The sequence below is a fragment of the Camelus ferus genome, chromosome 13, assembly GCF_009834535.1.
Source record: "Camelus ferus isolate YT-003-E chromosome 13, BCGSAC_Cfer_1.0, whole genome shotgun sequence".
NCBI lineage: Eukaryota > Metazoa > Chordata > Mammalia > Artiodactyla > Camelidae > Camelus > Camelus ferus.
Window position 1 is genome coordinate 67249487 of NC_045708.1, and position 11366 is coordinate 67260852.

Genomic DNA, 11366 nt, shown 5'->3' on the forward strand with positions numbered 1-11366 from the left:
TCTCGCTTTCTCTCTCTCTCGCTTTCTCTTTCTCTTCTTTCCTTCCTTTCTTCCTACATCCCTTTGCAGGCAGGAACTTGGATGAAGTCAGGGAAAGACAGGTTTCACACCTGGCTGAACAAACCCAACATTGTCCCTCTTTCAAGGGTTTCTTAGGTGTGTCCTTGACCCAATTGTGAACGTGGGTCAAGTAACAGTGGGACAAGAGTGTTCAACAGTCTGTCACTCAGGGGTTCTTTTATGAGGAAAGGAGCTTATTAATTTTTTTATAATTTCAGGAATATTTTATGTGCTCATTTCCTTTCTCCTTCTTTGTTAAAAATGTTTTGTTTTTCACTTAGTGATTTTTCTTCATTAGCAGTATATATGTGTATAAAATCCTTGATTTTATAGCCCAGACATATTCACTATTATTTTGTCATACTATTTTTCCCTTGTGTTTGACTAGGGATGGATCCAGATTTGGTGGTTGGGGGGTGACTGAGATTCCTTCTGCCTTGTTGTGTATGTTTAAGTTGTTGTACTTACCCAACAGGTATAAGCTTGACATCTGCCACTATGGCACCAGATTCATTTTCCTGAGGAGATGTAAGCCAAAACTCTGAGACACTGAGGTTTGCAGCAGAGAAAGGGTTTATTTGGGAGGCAAGCAAGCAATGAGGCAGGATAACAAGTCTTAGCTCTGCCCCCCAGAAGGGTAAGTGCTTGGGATGTTGATGGGATAAAGGAGCAGGATGGATTTATGCTGTGAGAAAAAGTTGTTGGAAGTGAGGAAAAAGTGAGCTCATTGGTGTGATTGCAGGACTACCCGAGTTCCATGCTTCTTCATGTGATGCGTGTGCAGATTCATGGGGTGTTGGTGGGAAACAAGCAGGCTGTGATATAAATAGGTCACGCATGGGACAAGCAAGTCTGTTCTGCTCAGAGTCTGTTCAGCCATATTGGTACCAGTTGTTTCAGTCACTTTGGTTGTATTATAAGAAGAGGGCTTAAAAAAAAGAAAGAAAGAAAGAAAAAATAAAGCTGTCCCTTTATCTGCTGTTCTGTAAGATGAGCACAGGATGTGTTAGTTACCACTTTCTGATACAGGTTTTTAACCATCAGGGATGTGGTTTCATCGCCACATCTGTGTGTCAGAAGGTAGGAAGGGAGAGGAAGGCAGATGGGCTACAGTCACAAAGATCCACGGCCAAGACTCACCCAGAGCACGTGCTCTAGTGCACGTTCTGTCCGTGGTCTTTCTCAGCTGCATGAGCAGCTAGGTGAGCATTGTCCTTAGCTGGACGGCCACAAGCTCACTTTGTAAAATACACTGATACAATATTTGAACTGCAAAGCATGTTATAACTAAAAGTATATGCAACACAGTCAGGAACAGGTTTTTCTAGAATCCTGAAAATAAACGTGACATATTTAAGATTTCAACCCAAGGTGAGGAAATGACCACAGCCTTGTAATTCCTGAGCCACCATGATTGATTAAGGGAGACATGTGGCACATGACCCAAGACCAAACAAATTTAATCCTTTCTCAGTTACTTAGATACAAGGGATTTGTCTCCCTCCCTCTCTCTCTCTCTGTCTTTCCTTTTTCTCCAGGTATTGGTCTTATTTGGCTCTCAAGCTGTCTTCTCTTCTGTTTCCATTAACTTTTCATTGTTGACAATGAGGAAGTGAAGATGTGTTTTGAGATGAAGACTGAAAGGACACTTAGATATGTTTGTCTTTAAAGCATGATAGATATTTATTTACAGAGGGGGAATTAATTTATAGTCTTATTTTCAGCTTCCATTTTCTGTAATTGCTTCAAGAAAAATACTTTAAGAAATTGTATTCCATAAGTCTAATTCCCAAAAGTGTAATATTGGAAAAGGATGAATGATTAAAATGAGATCCAAAACTGAAGGCAGTCAATGAGGCTGAAATTAAGTGTTTTCATTGTCTATTACTTTAACTCTGAAAAAGTGGTCTGGCATCTTATTTTAGACATTGTGCTTATTAGTCACCTAGTGCATTCAGCTTGGTGTCTGGTGAGAATCCTGCCAGAAAGAGTCTCATTTTCCCATCCTGCTACTCAGAGTTTAGTGAAGGAACAGAGCTGGGGATGCAGCAGCATTCTCAGCAGCTCACACTTGAAGCATTTTCAGTTCAGAAACCTGAGTGCAGTCATTCAGGTGTGGAAAATGTGGATACAAAGGAATATTGGCCTCTGTGGATAAGATTCATAGGTTTGTGCCCTTTAGACTTGGAGAGAGTGGTCAGTGGGACAAAATGTTTGCCACCACAAGGCAAAACTGAATCACTTTGTATATTGCTGAGCACAGAAATAAACAAGGCCAAGAACAGGCACTCAGAAATGTACACAATGTAAGGCAACAGAGCTGGAGTGCTTATCTGGTCATAATAATCACATCACCCTGCTCACAAGCTGAAATGCAGTGCATCAACCGAGGAGACTCAGCCATAGTCTGTCTGGGACATGAGGTAAAGGGAATACTGAAATGACAGTTTTGTGCATCTGCCTCGGTGTGCTAAAGACAGATGTGTATTTATACCTCCTTTACAAATTCCCAGCACTTGTCAGGGAGGGTCCATTTTAAGGAACGTCGAGGAATGTATAATTTGTCACTTGGGTGTCAGGGCTCACTGTAGGAGTGATGGTGCTCAGCGTAAACTCTCTTAAGATCCCATTTATAGAGGGGAAATCTCACTGCTGGTTTAATGTTTCCTTTTACTAGGAGATGAGAGTTTACCTGATCAGAGTTCACAGACTACTATTGTTGGGTGGGGGTGGGGGAAGGTGTCCATTAGAGCTACACTGAAAGGGAAGCCAGGTTCTAATGCAAAATGGAAGCTCCAAATGCCTCTGCATTCATCCACTGCAGTGAGTCTCATTCAGTGTTGTTGGCTTTGTTGGATTCAGTTTGTTTATATCTACACATACTTTATGGGGGTGTTTACCTTCTCACACACCTCCACTTGTTTTTAAGAATTGGGAGCCTAACAGTCATATTACAATTATAGATGTAAAATACAAATCTTAAACTACAAAACCAGCTCACCTAATTCCTGCATAAGAGGTGGTTTAGCTGTCTGTCAATGAAACTCTCTCACTTGTCGTGGTATTTGCTTGGCTGTGAACGGTGGAGAAATTGCAGCCATGACCTGACAAGGAGCTACCCTGTGTAGCTATACTATCTTTCTTAGGTTTCCCAACATTTGCATATACTCAGCTGAATTCTGCTATGTTGTGCCCTTTGGGTCTGTCCAGTAGCTGATAATGATTAGAAAGTAAAGGATAGTCCTAGGTGATAAAGCAGCGAAATTTGGGGGAAAACATATACATTTCTCTTTAAAACTATGGCTTTTCAGTTAGCTTGCTCTTTGTGCTGGTAAAGACCATAGCAGTATGTCAACACATCCCTCCCAAGATGAGCTTTTTCCCCAATTTTTCGGGATGAATTTGGCCACTTCCACAACACAGAATGAGCCTACAGTCGTGGGACATGCATTCCACTGGTTCTACCACAAATCATAAGATTCAACACTTGCTTGCCCAGTAGAGCTGTGGAACATATTGTTATAGAGGCAACCGAGAGGTCAGTTTAACCATGACTTCTGTGAGGATGGGGTACCATTATTCTGGATAAGGTAAATAACTTAAACCCTTAGTCATGATAGGGTTCTGTGCACCCAGTAGGCATAATACACAGGATTGGAGTCCAATGGCAGAATGACTAATAGTCCCACTCTGTATCTCTCGTGGTGACACCTTTAGGGGAATTTGTGCTTCCTGAACTTGAAAACCTTGGGTTGTGGCTCCAGAGATCCTGGTTCCTAGAGAGGGAATGTTTCCACCAGGGGAAAAACTAAGGGGCCACTAAGCTGCAGCCAAGCTGCTGCCTATTCCTTCTGGGCATCTTGTGCCAATAGAACAGGTAGAGGAATGAGTCAGCGTCCTTGTAGTTATCATGAAAATTGACTGTGATCATCATGAAGAGGTAGGATTACTGTCACATGATGGGGGCAGGGAGGAATATTTTCGCTATAATAGTAACACATATGTCCCAAGGTATACATGTACCTTCCCAGACCTCGTTTCCTAAAAGCAGAATAAAGCCATTGTTTCTTTTAAATCATGATGTGTTAGGAATGCGCGTTTTAAATTCTGAGCTAAGCAACAGGCTGAACTCAATTCATATCTTCTAAAAAAACTGAAGACAAATGGAGGAATTAAATATATTCAGTCTCTCTGAAAGAAAACAAAAGAGAGAAAAATAAACTCATAATAGTCCAAGTGGAATGAAAGTGTGAAATTATATATTATACAAAAGCATATAGCAATGAGTATATAGCAATAAAGTAAATAAAAATGAAATTAATGCAACTGGAATAATGCATAGTATGTACATAATATCAACTAAAGCTTATGTTATTCTTGAGAAACATTAAAATATAATGCTATGAAAGGTCAAACGTAAAGACAGGGGGTTTGATCCACTACACAAATAATAAACAATGTACTATAGAAAACAAAAAATTTAGTATCCTATAAAAACAGAATTGTTTACAAGAGCTCCATGAAAACTGAAATGATAGTCTGTGCATGGAATATATAGCAGCATATAAAAGTAGACTTTAAAAGTAAAAAAGCCTATATGTAGTCATATAGAAAAATGACAGTTCCAGTTTTCCAGAAAGACATAATAGTATTATATTTGTATGTACTTTATAACATAGTCTCCAACAAATTAAGAGGAAGTGGGTAGAACTAAAAGAATAGTTAAGGCTACAATCTGAAAAGCACACTCATCCCTCTTCTGTGATTGATCGTTAGAGCAAACACACAAAATCAGTAGTGAAGCTGGAGCTTTGTATACGGGAATTAGCAAAACTGAACAAATAGAAATTTATTATATTGATAACTGTGATCAAACGCTGTAGAAAACATACTTTTTCAACTTTAAGAATTAAAGTCAAGCTGAATATACAAATTTACCATAAGACAATGTTAAAAAATGCTGACAAAAATGTAACTAGAAATTCTTATTTATTTATATAAATAACCTATAGGACAAATAAAATTTTATATTGAAAATTACAAAATATTTTATTATGAACAATACTGATAATACTATACATCAAACTTTCAGGATGCAGCCAAATCAGTAATTTCAGTGAAATTCATGACCTCAAAGCCTGATGCTAGTAAAGAATTGAAGTTGAAAACAAGCTAAGTATCAATCTCTACATGTGATACAACTACAGAAAAAGTAGAATAACCAAACTAAAAATGAAAGCATACTTAACAAAACAGAAAATCAATATAGAGTAGGAGGATCAAAGTGTCCAAAATGTTCATACTTTGTGAAACTGGCAAAGCTAGATTGATGAATCAAAAGACAAGATACCTGTGTTCCAAATTGCTGAGACTCCAAATGCCTCAGGAAAATATTGTCACAGTCTGAAAAAAAGGAAAGACCAAAGAATTTATAAGATCATGCTTTTAAAAATCCACGAATGATTTAGGTCACTAGCTAAGAAGATAAACTGAATTCCAAAGGGTCCAAATCTCCTTTCAGAAGCCACAGAAATTTTTTATCCATTGGCAAATTATACACATGAGAAAAAGTAACTAAAATTTTAATAAATTTCTTCAAGGCAGGGTGAGTGTTAGAATCTTTTTTTAAATTTTATCTATTTTATAGATTTATTTATTTTTAATAGACTATACTTTCAGAGCAGTTTCAGGTTCACAGCAGAATTAAGCAGAGAATACACACAGTACCCACACAGCCCCACCCACCCACCCACCCATATATACTCCTCTACCCTCAGTATCCCTCATCACTGTGGCATATTTGGTACAATCATTGAATCAACATGGGCACATTATTTCCAACCAAAGTCCATAGTTTCCATTAGGGTGTACTTTTGATGTTGTGCATTCTGTGGCTCTTGACAAATACATAATGACATACAGTCACTAGAGTATCATATAAAATAATTTCATTGGCGAGTGCTAGAATCCTAAGCAACCTTGACATGAGATGAATCCACATCTATTTATAAAAAGTGTCCCACTGGCCTCCATCAGGTGCTCATAAGAAACAGCAGATGCCGGGAAGGAGATGTGTGACATCCTTGGCTGGACAGGCTGACTTGGTTTCCCAAGGTTTGAGGTGCAGCAGGAAGACCTGGAGAACCTAGGAGCACACAGGCCTTCAACAAAGCCTTGCCTTGGGTGACAAATGCAGCAGTCTACCATTGGAATAGGTCAAGGGCACAGAGAGACACTGTAAGACAGGTCTGCAGGGCTGCTAAAAGTTGAGAGTGGAACAGGAATACTCAGGAAATCCTCAGACCTCCCACTCAGATCAATGCCATGGCAAAATTCCAATGGAGGAATGGGAAGCTTGTAGTGTACTTGATGTAGCTACAGCAAAACAAAGCCCAGCCAGGTGGACACCACTGCACTTAATCAATGCCCCCACAATTACAACAACTGAAAATTTTGAAATGTAAATGTTATTATCTCAATATCTACTGTTTTACAATGCCAAACATACAATTAAAATGTAATCAAGCAGAAAAACAAAACCAAAACACGTTATAACAGTCCATTATAATCAGAAAAAATGAGGAACAGAAACAAAATCAGAGATAGATCAAATTTTGGTTCAATCAGAGCAGGGAGTTTAAATTCCTATTATTATTATGCTGAAGGATCTAGTGAAAAGGTGACAAACACTCAGGAACATATGTGAAATTTAGTGAAGACATGGACACTACTTAGAGAGTTAAATGAAAATCCTATAAAAGTAAAGCACAATATCAGTGATTAAGTTTTATTTTAGTGTAATTAACTTAAAAAGATGCAGGCAAATTGGTGTAAAGAATCTGAGAACCCAAGAACCCGAGAGAGATAAATTCATTTTAACCACATGGAAATCAAGGAGAAAGAGAAAAAAATGCAGCTGAGTGTTCAGTAGCTAAGAACATCTCACAGGACAAGGTCTAAAGATTTACTGTAGGTAATTGGAAAAATACAAATAGAAGAAGTAAAGAAGGAAGAAGAAAACATGTTTGAAGGGAAAATGGCCAGGAATTTTCTAAAAGTAGTGAAAGGCTAACAAATGTCAGATCAAAATCTCATGGAACCCCGAGCAAAACAAACAGAAGATAAATATGGCCATGTATCTCACACACTAGCAGTAAAAACCAAGTATAAATACCTTGTACAAAACTAGTGAAAAAATGAAACACTACATACAGAGCAAGAAAAATTAGGATTGGAAACAAACATTGCTAGAAATTATATCAACTAAGAGAAATTAGAATAAACTTTCTAAAGAGCTGAATGAAAAATGTCTACCATTATTAGCTATATACTAAAAATATTTTTCAAGCGAATGGAAAATAAAAACTTTTAAAGTATGGTTTGAACACTTGTACCCTGTTGGTCAAAATATAAATTGGTGTAGCCACTATGGAAGACAGTATAGGGGTTCCTCACAAAACTATAAACAGAGCTACCATATGATCCAGCGATTCCATTCCTGTGTTTGTATGTGAAAAAGAACAAAAATTTGAAAAGACACATGCTCCCCAGTGTTTATAGCACACTATTTACAATAGCCAAGACATGGAAGCAACACAAGCCCCTATCATCAGCTGAACTGATAGACATGTAGTGTATGTACATGTAAATATACATATAAAGAAATATATCTTAGTTCTATAAAAGACTGAGTCTCTGCCATTTGTGGCAATGTGGGTGCACCTGGAGAACAGTATTCTTACTGACATAAGTCAACTGAGAAAGACAAACACTATGTGATATCATTTATCTGCACAATGTAAAAAGTAATATAAAAGAATATACATGCAAGATAGAAACACACTCACAGATGTGGAAAACAAACTAGTGGTTACCAGTGGGGAGAGGGACGGCCAGGGGGCAAATTAGGGGTACATGATTAAAAGACACACACTACAATGTATAAAACAGACATCTAACAAGGAGACATTGCATAGCACAGGGATTACAGCCATTACATCATAATAGCTTTGAGTAGAGTGTAGTCTGTCCAACTGTTGAATTAGTATGCTGTATACATTTGTAATGAATATAATTTTGTAAATCAACTATTCTTCAATTTTTTAAAAAAGGTAAAACATGGAAGCAGTGGTTGAGTGGGAGTCAGGTACTGTAAAAGTATAAGGGCTAACCACTTATAAGTATATTAAATGCATTTTTAAATGTCAAAAAACAAAGCTGACAGAATTTTTTGCCTTCAGGCTTTCATTTTAAGAAATTCTCAGCAAATATAAACAGAACAGAAGGCACAAACAACATATGAGAAATGAGACCATATCAGACATGAAAAAAGTGTCTATTTGCCATTAAAATCCTACAAATATTAAACACTAAGGTATTAATGAATAATTTTATGTAAATAACAGAAAAGTTGCATAAATAAATTTCTTAAAATATAAATTAACACAACTGATTCAAGGGCAAAATACAAAACAGAAAATCATAATAAGTATTTAGGAAATTTAGTCAGTGAGAATTCTTTTAAGATAGCTCATAGCTTGGCCATTTCAATTGTGATTTTTTACATTCAATAACAGTAATTTCAATGTTGGCCAAATTTCCATAGAGCACAAAAAATAACATGCATTAGTGAAATCAATATTTCAGTCTTGGAAATATTTAATTCCAAAATATCACTAAAATAGTATATGTGAAAATAAAGTTTCAATCACTTATGAATGTAAAGGCACACCATTTTTGGTCTGACATTTAAAAAGCTTGCAAGTCATGATTCTAACAACAAAAAATTAGCTGAGAAAACTGAAATCAACAAGTCTTCCTAGATACATGGGAACATAGAGGTCATAGGTTAACTGCTGTCCCCCAGTCTGGAGAGACAGGTAGGTGAACAGAGCATAATAGCTCACCAAGGGCAGTCCCCAGCAGGGGTGGGAATACTTCCACTGTAACTGATGAGTTGAGAGAGGGTTAGTGTGGAATAAGTTATGACTTAAAAACATGGAGGATGGTGGTCTAAGGGGGTGCCCCATACTTTCTTGAGTTTTACTTCTAAGAAAAAAACCTTCAGGTTCTCGTTGTGAAAGTAGGAGAAAAACTTGTGAATAATTCCAGCAAGGGAGGGGGATGTAAAAATTTGAAATATGCCCAGAGCTTTGTGTTCTCCTTAACAAAGCCTTCCTTCAATGGAAACTATTTTGCCAGGCCCAAACAGCCTTTGGTATTATCAAAGCCAAAGCAACCTGGGGGAAGAAATCTATCCAATTCTTTCTCCCCCTATTGTCCCCAACCTTCAACTCGTAAAGGAAATATTCATCTCAGCTTCACTGAAAGACTGAGACTTAACAATAGGGCTATAGGATACTTCCCCTTCCCATACCTCACCACTGCATCAACAGGACTCCTGTATGTTAACAGGGGATCACAGCTAGAAGAACTGCAAGTCTCAGACCCTATTTAAGATATCTTAGTCCATTTGGGCTATTATAACAAAATCCCACAGATCTGGCAGTACTTAAACAATAGAATTTTATTTCTCACAGGTGTGGCAGCTGGAAGTCTGAGATCAGGGATCCAGTATGGTGGGTTTCTGGTGAAAGCCCTCTTTGGGGCTGCTGACTGCCAAGTTCTTGCTGTATCCTCACCCACGCAAGGGGACAAGGGAGCTCACTTGGGCCACATTTATAAGGGCATTAAACTCATTCATGAGTGTTCTTTACTCATGAACTAAACACTTCCCATAGGCCCTAACTCCAAACCCAGAAAATTGGGCATTAGATTTGCAACATGTGAATTTTGGGGAGACACACCCATTCAGATGGGAGAAGAAAATTTGTCTAAGGAAAGCAAAAGAACAACAGAGAGATAAAAACAAGAACAGTAAGGGAATTTCAGTTCCTGACACCTCAGGTATAACAAGAATTGGTAAACACAACCTAACTCCTAGAAAGATGACATAAAGTTCTCATTAAGTACATATTTAACTCAGTTCCTTAACGTATGAAATCATGCCAGCTTGTAACAAAAAATTAGACGGGACCCTAAAAGGCAAAAAATAAATAAATTAATAAATAAAAAGTGGTCTGAAGAGAAAAATCACATATGAGAATGAGACCCAGACATGTTGAAATTTTGAAATTGTCAGACAGGGAATTTAAAATATGTATGATTAATATGCTAAGAACTCTAATGGAAAGAAGGAAAGAACAAATGAGTACTACAAGGAGAGAGATGGAAACTCCCAGAATTAAAAAGAAACGCTGGAAACCAAAAACATATTGACACAATGAAGAATGGCTTTAATGGGTTTATCAATAGACTGAACATGGTTGGGAGGGACTCAGTGAGCTTGGAGATGTGTCAGTAGAAACTTCTCAAATTAAAAAGCACATCATATTCAAATTGTAAAATATTAAAGACAAAGAGAAAAACTTGAAAGAAGCAAGAGGGAAAATACCTTACCCACAGAGGCACAAGACTAACAATTACAGCAGAATTTTTTTCTAAAGCATTCGAACAAGAAGGGAATGGAGAGAAAAATTTAAGTGTTGAAAGGAAAAACAACAGAGCCAAATTAGAATTCTCTATCTACTGAAATTATGAGAATGTATTTGAAGAAATCGTGACTGAATACTTCCTAAACCTAAAAAAGGAATCAGATATCCAAGAACAGGAAGCACAGAGGGTCCCAAAGAACTACCTAAACAGTCCTACACCAAGACATATTATCATTACGATGGCCAAAGTTAAAGATAAAGAAATGATTCTAAAGGCTGCAAGAGAAAGGAAAGTTGGTTAAAAGGGAATTCCGATAAGGCCTTCAGCTGATTTCTATACACAAGATTTGTTGGCCAGATGGGAGTGGCAAGATGTATTCAAAGTCCTGAATGAGAAAAGGCTGTAACCTATGATACTTTATCTAGCAAGACTCTTCTTTAGAATAGAAGGAGAAACAATTTCATAGACAAGCAAAAATGAAAAGAATTCAGAAATACTAAACCTATCCTAAAAGAAATACTGAGAAGTCTACTCTAAATAGAAAAGAAGCAGGAAGCTACAGAAATGAGAAAAAAAATTGAGAAACTACCACAATGAATTGTAATGAAATAAACATGAAGTTGGAAGAGAAGACAGCAAAATCATAAAAGGTGTGAAGGGGAGTAAGAAAATGTAGATTTTTTTCCCATATTTTTCATTCTTTTTAGAATGTGTTTATCTCTATATGACTACCAGTCTAAAGCCAATATAGTAATGGGTTACCATACATAAAAAGCAGGGTAATCACAAATCAAAAGCAAACTATAGAGTCA